Genomic DNA, 11,962 nt, shown 5'->3' with positions numbered 1-11,962 from the left:
TTCAGTCACAAAAGATTAAAATATTTAAGCACATATTAAAGACAGACAAACACGAGTTCAAACAAAACAATCTCTATAGATGCAAATGGTAGATGAAATGCTCTTATCCTTCTTCGATTGTCCATGCCCCTGAATTCATCAGGTTCTGGATCTTGCGCTTCAGTGCCTTACAGTTCTCAACGGAATGTCTGGATCTTCCTACATGGTAATTTCATATGGCTTTGACATCCCTCAGGATATGAGGACTCTTTTCTCGGATCATCCTCGAAGGCTCAACCCTACAATCAGCCGAACAAGCTCCCATCGTACTGATTTTAGCTTCTTGCTTCTATTATCAATGTGGTCACATGATCAGGATCACTTCCATCGACTTCTCCACTAATTAATGCATGTGAAACTACATAAAAATAAAATACAGATGCAAGATGCAAATGCAGATGCAAAACTGTTGATCTCAACGATGAATACCATAGAAAATTTCCACCAGAGATAAAAACATTCACATTACAAGACAATCCACTTTACAGACATGCTTTCGCTTAGATGGTTGAGTCTGAATTGGATCACTGTTTTGTCTCGGATCTTCATCCTTGAAAATGATGCCCCTCAATGCTTTGTTACCTAACTTGGTTAATGCCCTGTGGTGCTGAAGTTAGTGTGTCACTTTTTGGTGGTTAACGTTGGAACGATCGTAGATAAGAATCTACTGCTGGATTACTCCTAGGATCAGTGGATTATCTTTATAGTTTCGAATGTTGTAAGATCTTCAAGCAAGCCTCATTCTGGTACTCTGAACTTCTTTTAACTCTTGGTACATGTCTGTGTAAGTGACCACTTGATTGAACACTTTTATCTCTTCTTGTGAAAATTTTCTCTCGAATATCCCCTTGCAGATCAACACTCTTGCATTATGTCATGACGATACAATGTAATGCAAAGAAGGAAGAAAAATGAAACAAACAAAAGAAATAAGTTAGTGTACACAAACAAAAGAAAAGAAATTAGTTAGTACATGCGAGACAATCGATACAGATAAAAATGTTATTCAAAGATGAATATAATACCTGCCCCGTCATGATATCTACCCAAATATGCTTTTATTAAATAATATTCCTACCCGGACATGTTATCTATCCAAAATGATTTTTTCAAGAAATTGATCCTAACCGCATGGCATCTAGTTCGCATGTTTTTATTTAACAGAATTTAAAACGAAAAGGAAAGGTTCAGAAACGCTCCTTCTTTGTGTACACTTAATTTGGGTACCTACTAACGGACAAAGGTTCGGTATATCTATACCTAGGGTGAACGTTCTACGGTTCACTATATGCATGGTTTCGGCTCTAACAGAAAAAGTGTACTCGAATTGTCCCTGATGTCAGTTCCCCTTGGGCTGCCAAACCCTCGATCCTCAACCATTATAGGTTTCAAGCGGAACGAGTTCAATTCGAGGGGATTCACTGCCTTATACCCATACGAGGAATAAATCCCTACGAAGGTATAAGGTATGTATCCCGTGGGTTATTTACTAAAACTCATACGAAAAATAAATTCTTACGAAAGTAAAGCATTCACCCTGACTAATTTGGATCGAAGCTCGTGTATAGAGCTTATGTCATGCAAATGCTCGTAATGTGTGTGAGAAAGAACATACCTACCTTTGACTCAAAAACGGAAAAGAGAAAGAAAAAAAACTCGACAAAAATTTGGACAGAGCTGAAAGCAAAAATTCAAACGTTAGTATGACAATTAAAAATGAAGCAATTAAAACTTCAATAAACAGATCATAAATTAACTAAAGACTCAAACTCATGATTTCCACCACACCGACAATGCATAAACGACTTACAGCCTGACTCTCTAAAAAAAGTCCCGAGCAGAGTCGCCAAGCTGTCATAACCATTTTTAAAAAAATAAATATTAAAAAAACAGGTATGACTTTAATTTGAAAATTTGGGTGATTTGGAATTAATTTGGATGAAAATTGGATAGAGTCGCCATCGACCTTTGGGTTAGGTAAGTCGAATACCTAAAAACATCTTTTAAAACAATTTTTAAAAAAAATATTTTTTAAGAAAAATTTGGTCTGGTCCTATTATCCCACCACTTCTCCTAACACCATGTTTGATGTTTATCCACTAATATCATCCGTCAAATCAAGCTCCCCCAGTCAACGCGACACATTCAACCCTACGGGTCCCTCTCTTACCTTCGTTTTTTATTGCTTCATAATTGCACCATAAGGGTTGGGCATGGCAATCCATAAATAGAAAGCAAAGAAGAAGGCCCATTTCAAGATCACATAATGTCATAATTAAATCTCAATCTAGGTCCTCCACATACGACGTAGTTTTGTATTTGACATAAATGGCTTAAGCCTAAGCCAAAATCGACCCAACTCCTCACTTCTCTCATTATCTCTTCAGCCCACGACGAAACAGAGAGAAAAATTCTTTCAAAACCTAACCCCCTTTCACTCCTCTCGACGACCGAGAGCCTTAAAACCTCCACAGCTGCCATCGGCCATCGTACTTCATAAAACGATGGGCTAAACGAACCTAGGAAAGGTAAACTCTCACCCTCTCCTCTCTATTTTTTATGATTTTTTCGTACGAATGATTCCCCAAAACTCTCCCTTCAAATGCTTTTTTCCTCTATTTTTTTTCTTTTGGTTCCTCACTGAATCCCCTCCCCTTCATCTCTCTATCTTTTTGTTTATAAACCCCCCCCCCCGAATGGTTTTCTCTTTGTTGCATGTTGATTTTAATTCGTTCTTTTTGGGTGAGATGATGAGGTCTATGAATAGGATTTGATTTCTCTGATTTGGGTGAATAAAGTCCAGATTTTTCGTGATTTTTAGGTGTTATTTTAATGGGGTTTTGATTTTGATAAATGTTTTGATTGTGGGTGATATTTTTTATTTGTTTTGTTGTTTTGGGCACTGTGGCTTCTGTTGATGGCACCGGCGGCTCGAGATTGATCGGCGACGGCTCACACGCGCGAGGAGAGGGGTTGTGAAGTTCACGCGTCGGTAGGAGGGTTGATCGTCACTGGCGGCGGTAACTGTTGCTGGAGAGGAAAACCCTAATCGAGTTCACACATGAGCTAGGTCGGGTCGGATCATGGACACGGGTCTGGATCGAGTCTGGGTCGGATCTCTGCTGGTGAGCTGTTGAACCGGTTTTGTGTTTGGGTCACCCGAGTGGGTTGATAGCTGGATGGGTCTTGGGTAGGTTAGTTGGTGTTGTTGGGCTCCTGGTGGGCCTCAGTTGTAATATGCAAAAAAAATTGTATTAATAATATTAATAAATATAATACAATAATATTTTTTTGGTAGACCCGGACAAAAATGTGTCTACAATATAAATATTAATATTATTAATAATTTAATTACAAATTTTAATATATTATTTTTTTGAGTTGTTCACGAGCTTCTCGAGTTGGATGTCAAGTAGTTTGCTTCGCTCATTAAGAACTCGAGTTGAGTTTGAGCTTGGGTCGAGTCCATTCAATTAAAGTATTGACCGAACTTTGACTAAGTCGAACTGAAATAGTTCGCAATCTGTCTCATCTCATTTATAAACGTAATACACATGTTTACTTTGGCGCATGCAAAAGAAAATATCAAACAATATCAAATAACACATTAATAAACAACATGAAGCATAGTAGCAACCTGAAATCAGTATTTTTCACCTATAAACTATCTTATACATTAATTCCAGCCCTATTGAAGAGCAGCAGCAATCAGCTAGTCTCATACAAACTACAAAAAATGCAGATTTAAATCCCGGATAACATAAAGCAAATACTAGTTGGTCAAACAATAGCAGCAAAGAACATAGTCAAGAGATTCCTAGAACTTAAAGCCTCAAACAAAAGAAATTCAACTTCTCAATAATGGCACAACCTCATCAAAAGAACAGTTCCAGAGTGAAGCAAAAGGCTCTAGTACTACACAATAGAGATCAACAGAGTGCGACTAGTCTTTCTTTAGCCTTACCTCGAAACCCCCTTCCAGTCGCTTTGAAAGAACGTAAGGCATATGAGTTCCCAGTAGCCTATCCCATATGGGAAAGAACGACTGAGAGTAGTTGTACTTTGTGCCTTGGAGTTGATGATGGATGTCGTGATAAGCAGAGTTATTCTGGAAAAATATATGGAATATATTGCCAGGCAACCATAGCCCACAGTGATCATCCACGGTTTTAATCACAGCGAAGCAGAAGAAAATTACAGCTGTGCGTGCAGTCATTCCAGAGATGAGGAAAGAGATGGCCCTGCCAAAAGTATCGAGCAAGAGACCTCAAGCGGGTGATTGTAAAGGGCCCCAATTGCATAGGTAACGACCAGTCTATGATGTTGGGAGTGGACATGACGGTACAAAAATTTGTTTTGATGCATGAAACGGTGAACAAAGTACTTCCATGTATCCATGACAAGCATCGCAACGATAAATTGTACAATTTGAACAGGAATAGAAGGCTGGATCATGGTTCCAGATGCATCTGCCGTCGATGTTAACTACAGCAAGAACAGAGAATATTAATTAAAGACTTGGTGCATAGAAGTTCTTGATCAGAAGGCTAAATATGAGCCAGCTTATTATCTTACAAGAAACTTTATTATCAATTTATGGCAGTTCTTCAACCTCACAGCTGACAGTAATAAATGCTAAAGCTACTTAATCAACAAAGTCTTCAACTAAAATTATTTTCCTTTTGCAGATTATAGGCAAGAAAACGATTCCAATAACAAAATACTTTACAGGCAAGGAAGAAGTTAAATGAAGAATAACAATGTATGACGCCTGCTAAAGATCCAACCTAAAACCAATCGGTGATCGATTATGGACACAACTTGATTATAGAACCACAGGAATCCCAGTACTTAATGTTTTAGGACAAAATCATTTAACACTCCCCTTACATGTAGTCTTGGTTTTTAAAGGTGCAAGGCGGACCGAGGCGCAAAAAGTCCTTGGAGCCTAGGCGCAGGAACGTTCTTTTTGTATGCGAGGCGCACTGTTTATATTATATGTAAATATAATGAATAATTTTAATTTCAAAGTAAATTAATGAAATCTCTTATTATTTTATTTAAAAAATATATAAATTCAGATTTAGTTAATATTTTATATCTTTTCTTATTATAAATAATAAATTATAATGATTTGTTTTTAAAGTTAATATAAATATGAGTATATTAATAAAAGTTTAAAAGAAAATATTAGTGTAAACAAATTTGTTTTGAAATAAGAAAAGAGTTGGGAAAGTTTTGATCAAGTGTTGTCCACACAAATTAACAAAGAATAAAAAAGCAGTGGGAGACACTTATCCTAAGGTGAGGGGAGTCGGGGACATGCGGTGGCACTATCTTATTTATATTTTAATTACATTTTTAATATTAGTTTATTATATTATAGGCTATCTTTATTATATTAGAATATAAACAAAAAAAAGTGAGGGGACATGCAGTGGAACTATCGTATTTACTCTATCAATCTATTATTTATAGATTAGCTTTATTTTATTATTATTAGAGCAAAAGAACTACCTGGTCGGTGGTCCTAGTTATGAAGGAAACTGAAAAAAATTGTTCATCCGGAGAAGAGGACAGAACAGAGCAAACAGAATAGGAGAAGGTGCAGCCGAGGAGGAGAGAAGGAGATCTACCAGGACGGCCGGTGGTGGTGCGACAGCCAGTGAAGAAGAAAATAACGGTGGTTGAGAAGAGAGACGTGTGATAGAGAAGGATATTAGGGATTATGTTTGGTGATTGTATTGTATTGTGTGGGTTTTTTTTTAAGTTGGGTTTTTTTTTAATATTAAAATATAATAATATATTAAAATAGTAATCTAAAAACGAAAGGTACAAAGGCGCTGTGCCCGGCGCCCGGTGCCTAAAGCCTGGAGGCACGCGCCTCTTGTATCTCACCTCGCCTCAACCCAGGGGGGCACCATCTTCAGTGCCTGGCTGCGCCTCTTGCTTAGGCGCGCCCGAGGCACGCCTTTTAAAACCAAGCATGTAGTTCAGCAAAGGTCTACACATGGACATTGAGGTCGTCAACCTCACATCACATGAAGCTAGACCAAAACAACAGAATAGAACTTGAACTCTGATACAATGTTATGTATCCAACTTAAAACCAATTGATAATAGGTACAGAGGAACTTGGATATAAGACAACAAGAAACTCAATACATGATAGACTTGGGATATAAGCACTTAACAATGACATTATAGTCCAGAAAGTAACAGGATTCCCATCTCAACAACAAATTAACACAAGTTAGAATTTGGTTCCCAAAGAACAAGGCCATTTAGAGAGATTTCAAGGCTAACACAATGGAACTTCATATATGAGAAGAATTAAGGTAATATGAGTTTAATTACAAGGAAGCTATGCAACCCACATTTCAAAGAAAATTAAAGCCCAATGTGGCGATGTGATGATTAAGAAACTGAGTTTTGAAATAACAGGGATTGTACAAAAGATGGAGAATCTTAAGAATATAAGCCAAGTTTTTCATTTAACCTCAAAAATCTCGAAAATTCCAAGTACATTGTGTACCCTTTGCAGTCCAAACCAGTTTATAGGACATCATAATACCAAAAGGACAAACTTCATTAAACAAAAGAATCCAAACACATGCCACATATAAGACATTTCAGGTGCTTAGAAAAGCATAAGGTCTCCTGGTTTCACTTCTATGATCAGTGCCCATATACAGACACTGAGTACATTGAAATTTGACTATTTCACCTTGGCATACTTGGCTGACCGGAGAAGACACCAGAATGGCTGAATGTAGAAAAACAAAAGATGATTTTGGCTTGTAACTAATAACTCTTGAACCTGACAAAGGGAAAAATATATGGCTAGTATAAATGAGGACAAGGAAAAGGTTTTTTATTTTTTATTTCTGTAACCAAACTGTCAGATCACCAATGAGAGCATTAAAAATGCATGACTGATTATTTGATGGAGCTGTAAGCCATGTGCGATTCTTCATGATGTTGGTTCGGTTAAGTGATTTACAAGCAAGACCAAGTGCGAGAGGAACTTGTCACGTTCTTAGCTATTGTCATAATAGTATGAACTCCATCGTATTTTAAAACTCAAAGAAAAGGCCAACAACATTATGAGGAGAAAATTATATGCAACTTAGAGGACATCTTATTTTCATGACCTGTACAAGCCATGAATAAAATTTGGGGAAATGGCATCAACATACACAAATTTTTACTTCACAGTTCACACTTAGACTTCAAATAAAAATAAACAATAACATTACATGACGAGTCATCATGCACCACAAAAAGCTTTATGTCATAATAAAGTAATCGCAGCCAACAGGTTGGTGATGTCAAACTAAAAATAAGATTAGAAGCCAAATACCCCAAAAAGGAATCACTTTTCGTCCTTACCACCACCCTTTGGAAGAAGGGAAACAGGAAAAAAAAATCACAGCAATTAGAACAAAAGTGTCTTTTTGACAAGAATGAAACTTGAACTTAAAATATTTCTCTTATTCATCTGATCTGTTGCAAATGCAATTTTACTTGCTCAGAAAATACAAGACCTATAGTCCATGTACGCGGTTCATTACAATATTATATAATCCCTATGTAAAACCTAATCAATGTAGATCACATAAATATACCTACAAATATTAATTGAGGAAATATAGTTAAGGCAGAAACAATTGGGATTACCATCTTTTTTGCCCCTTTCAATGGTTCTAACCAAAGGTAGTTAAGACTATGCAGTATGTCTAGGTTATTAAGTATACTTTAGGTTTAAGAAGTAAGGCCGAACTCTAAGCAAACTAAGTTGCATGTGCAGGTTCCATTCCACCAAAACCCTACATCTTTTAGGTCTTTCTCTGATACCTTGAGACCAATGTACCATTTATTCCCTAGTGCTGATAGAATTCCTAGGTCTTTATCATATCCAGTTTGCCTTGTTGCATCAATTATCAATAGCCACAATCGATCATGCCTCCAATATTTTGAACAATGAAACAACTAAAGAAGATATTCAAATTTGATTCCAAACATCCAAATCCAAACCTACTCTACCCTAGTCAAAATTCTTGATCTAGGCTTATGTTTTTTCATGTATAAGATGCTAAGATGTTTTACAAAATCAATCTTCAAAAATCACTTCACTTTATACCCTTTTTAGTTTTCTATCTATTATATTTAATAACCACCAGCTCATTTTCCCTTTGTATTTTAAGATGGTATATCTGCATTCTAAAGAACTAGATGAAAGGAGCTCCTACGACATTGACATCAAAGCACCATAAGGCCAATCACAGAATTTAGTCTGTAAAACAAATCAAAGCACCCCATCTAGAAGCCGGAAATTACATAGAACAAGAAAATGTTTGTCAAGGAAGATTAAAATAACATGATTTGACAACTAACCAGAAAGAGCAATTTAGCAACTGTTGCTTGAACAAGCTGTTGAAACAACACGCCCTTAACAAATGAAACGAGAGGCACGGAATTCTTATCTTCTTCCTCTTTTCTAGTATGTAAACGGTACTTATCCAAAGGAGGTAAGAGTTGTTAAAACCCAGCATACAACCAATATACTACAATTGGGGCAATCGTCCTCATTTCTTCATCACTCACATACCCTTCCCAAAACACCATTCTCCTCAACCTTTCTCTCAATCCCCAATCCACTAAGCCAAACAAATTCTTAAGTAACTTTTATTTTTTCTATTTTCTCTCTTTAGCCTAATACCCACTTCAACTTTTACAAATTGGAAGCTGCATTTACAATTTCAGCCCTGAAATAAAAACCAAAAGAGTTTTAAAAACATGGACAAAGTGAAACAAGCTTAGAAAAATCAAAACTTCGTTTTCTAGTATAGTTGTGCTTCAGCTAATTTCATAGTAACAAAATGAAATTTCAAATGTCAAGCTTTCAAGTGATTACGGTCGAGTAATAATTTGCATTGCCCTAATTTTCTTTGGCAGAAAATGGAAGAAAGGGTGAATAATTTAGAAGATAAAAAATAAATATTTGACTCACAGGGGATTGGGTTTGATGAGGAAGTGTTGAAAATTCCAGCGAAGCTAATGAGCATTCAGATCTAAATTAGGGTATCTACCCATGGAAAGTGTATGGAGAATACAAAGTTCATCCTTCCACTCATAATTATGTGCAATAATGATAGAAGTTGTACAAACGATCTTTTGCTCATTAAAATATTTTTTATTATATTATGTTGTATAAATAAATTTTCGTCATTTGATCAAGTTTTCAAAAAAATTCATTTTAAATAGTAAATATAATAAATAAATATTATTCATTAAAAATTTAATATTATTTTTTTTTAAATTATTTTAATAATTTAATCAATATTATTTATTATACAAAATATTGTTAAATTATTTATATAAATCTATGTTATTTATTCTAAAACTTTCACGTTAAACGTATGAAAAGCAAAGAAAGATTCTCATACTATTGAATTAATGAAAAATACTTATTATAACGATGTAATTTAGTACATAATAAAATGAAAAAAAAAGGTATTCTGTTTTGTTCATCTAAAAATTAAATATCGTTGTTTTTTACTTAATTTACTCTCTCTTATTTTACTCATCGTACTTTTAATTTTTCTAATTTATTCATTGAACTTTGCATATTGAATCATTTCGCTCACTTTGATGTTATCTTTTTAACGGTGTTATGACATAGCACCAGCAAAAAACGACGTCGTTTTGAAAAACTAAATATAAACTAAAACTACGTCGTTTCGAATTCTCTTCTTTCCCTAATTTTCTCCCTACTTTGTAAACAATGTGACAGGTGTTGGTAATGCTCAATCCCACATAGTGTTGGAAACACTATTGGGAATGGTATTTAAGGCTTGACATTCCACTTCCTTGTTGAGTGATAGAGAACAAGGGGGGCTCTCGCACACCGCCGCCGCCGTCCGTCCGTCTCGGCTCGGCTCGGCTCGTGGTCGTGGTCGTGGTCGAGGTCGAGGTCGAGGTCGAGGTCGAGGTCGAGGTCGTGGTCGTGGTCGTGGTCGTGGTCGTGGTCGTGGTAATACGTGTCTTCGACACGTCCGCGCGGAAGATCCACTTACCAAAGGGTTAAGTCGGAAGCTGGTCCTAGATTCGTCGAGAGGGATGGGTCTAAAGCCCATTGGTTGAGGAATTCATGGTGGATACCCAACTTAGTTATCTAAGTTCCATGTGGTTAAACGAAACCATGGAAAGACTCATAGTGCACATTCCTACTGCCTATCCCTATGATGAATAATGTGCATGCCCAGGATGAGCTTAATTGCTCTTAATAAATTCATAGCCCAGGCTTTGGGTGGTCTTAGTGAGAAAGACTTGATGAATTTACCGATTTTGGCTGAATATCTATTCTTAATAAGTTCATAACCCAGAGTGAGTGGGTAGGAAATGATGAACTTACCGACAGAAAGGTTGAGTTTGTTAAACTCTTAATAAATTCAAATCCAAGTATTTGGATGGTTCTAGTGAGAATGACTTATTGAATTTACCGATAAATGAGGTTGAATATTTATTCTTAATGACTTCTTAGCCCAGAGTTTGGGTGGTTCATTTATAATGAACTTGAAAAAAGTCACCATACCCTTTGTGAGGTTGAGCTATTATAAAAGCTCTTAATTATTTCATATCCCTTTTTAAAGGGTGGTTTATGTGGAGATAAACTTGATGAAATAACATATGTAAGTGAGAAGGGTTAGCCACCTTCTATGAAAAATGTTGGGCCATTTTTCTAGCACACTTACTAGAATCCTGAGGTAAGATGGCCAAATATATACTTTTGTATATATATATCTTACACATCGAGGACTCAGGTGGATGAAGGGGTTAGTTGTGTGTTATGAGTTTACCCTGATCTTAGAAAATTCTAGACTAGTTTCACTTATCTAAGAGAAGGATTGCTCATCATCACTATGTACTAGTTCCAGATATGTTCACTAGTTCTTAAGCAACTAATCTCGCTATTGCTCTTCTCGAAAGCTTGTTTTCGAGTTTCAGAAGATTTCTTTCGCATTAGTGGGGGAATGCTGGTAATGCTGAATCCCACACAGTGTTGGAAACACTATTGGGAATGGTATTTAAGGCTTGACATTCCACTTCCTTGTTGAGTGATAGAGAACAAGTGGGGCTCTCGCGCACCGCCGCCGCCGCCGTCCGTCCGTCTCGGCTCGGCTCGGCTCGTGGTCGTGGTCGAGGTCGAGGTCGAGGTCGAGGTCGAGATCGAGGTCGTGGTCGTGGTCGTGGTCGTGGTCGTGGTCGTGGTCGTGGTAATACGTGTCTTCGACACGTCCGCGCGGAAGATCCACTTACCAAAGGGTTAAGTCGGAAGCTGGTCCTAGATTCGTCGAGAGGGATGGGTCTAAAGCCCATTGGTTGAGGAATTCATGGTGGATACCCAACTTAGTTATCTAAGTTCCATGTGGTTAAACGAAACCATGGAAAGACTCATAATGCACATTCCTACTGCCTATCCCTATGATGAATAATGTGCATGCCCAGGATGAGCTTAATTGCTCTTAATAAATTCATAGCCCAGGCTTTGGGTGGTCTTAGTGAGAAAGACTTGATGAATTTACCGATTTTGGCTGAATATATATTCTTAATAAGTTCATAACCCAGAGTGAGTGGGTAGGAAATGATGAACTTACCGACAGAAAGGTTGAGTTTGTTAAACTCTTAATAAATTCAAATCCAAGTATTTGGATGGTTCTAGTGAGAATGACTTATTGAATTTACCGATAAATGAGGTTGAATATTTATTCTTAATGACTTCTTAGCCCAGAGTTTGGGTGGTTCATTTATAATGAACTTGAAAAAAGTCACCATACCCTTTGTGAGGTTGAGCTATTATAAAAGCTCTTAATTATTTCATATCCCTTTTTAAAGGGTGGTTTATGTGGAGATAAACTTG

General features: G+C 36.7%; 1 pseudogene; it reads right to left on the bottom strand.

Moving 5' to 3' along the window:
- Positions 1-3,669: 3,669 nt before the first annotated feature.
- LOC120130212 lies at positions 3,670-9,158 on the bottom strand (annotated as a pseudogene).
- Between the last annotated feature and the right edge of the window lie 2,804 nt (positions 9,159-11,962).

This window comes from Hibiscus syriacus, unplaced genomic scaffold (assembly GCF_006381635.1).
Source record: "Hibiscus syriacus cultivar Baekdansim isolate YM2019G1 unplaced genomic scaffold, ASM638163v2 tig00110528_pilon, whole genome shotgun sequence".
In the NCBI taxonomy this organism is placed as follows: domain Eukaryota; kingdom Viridiplantae; phylum Streptophyta; class Magnoliopsida; order Malvales; family Malvaceae; genus Hibiscus; species Hibiscus syriacus.
This window is presented reverse-complemented; position numbering and strand designations above follow the sequence as displayed.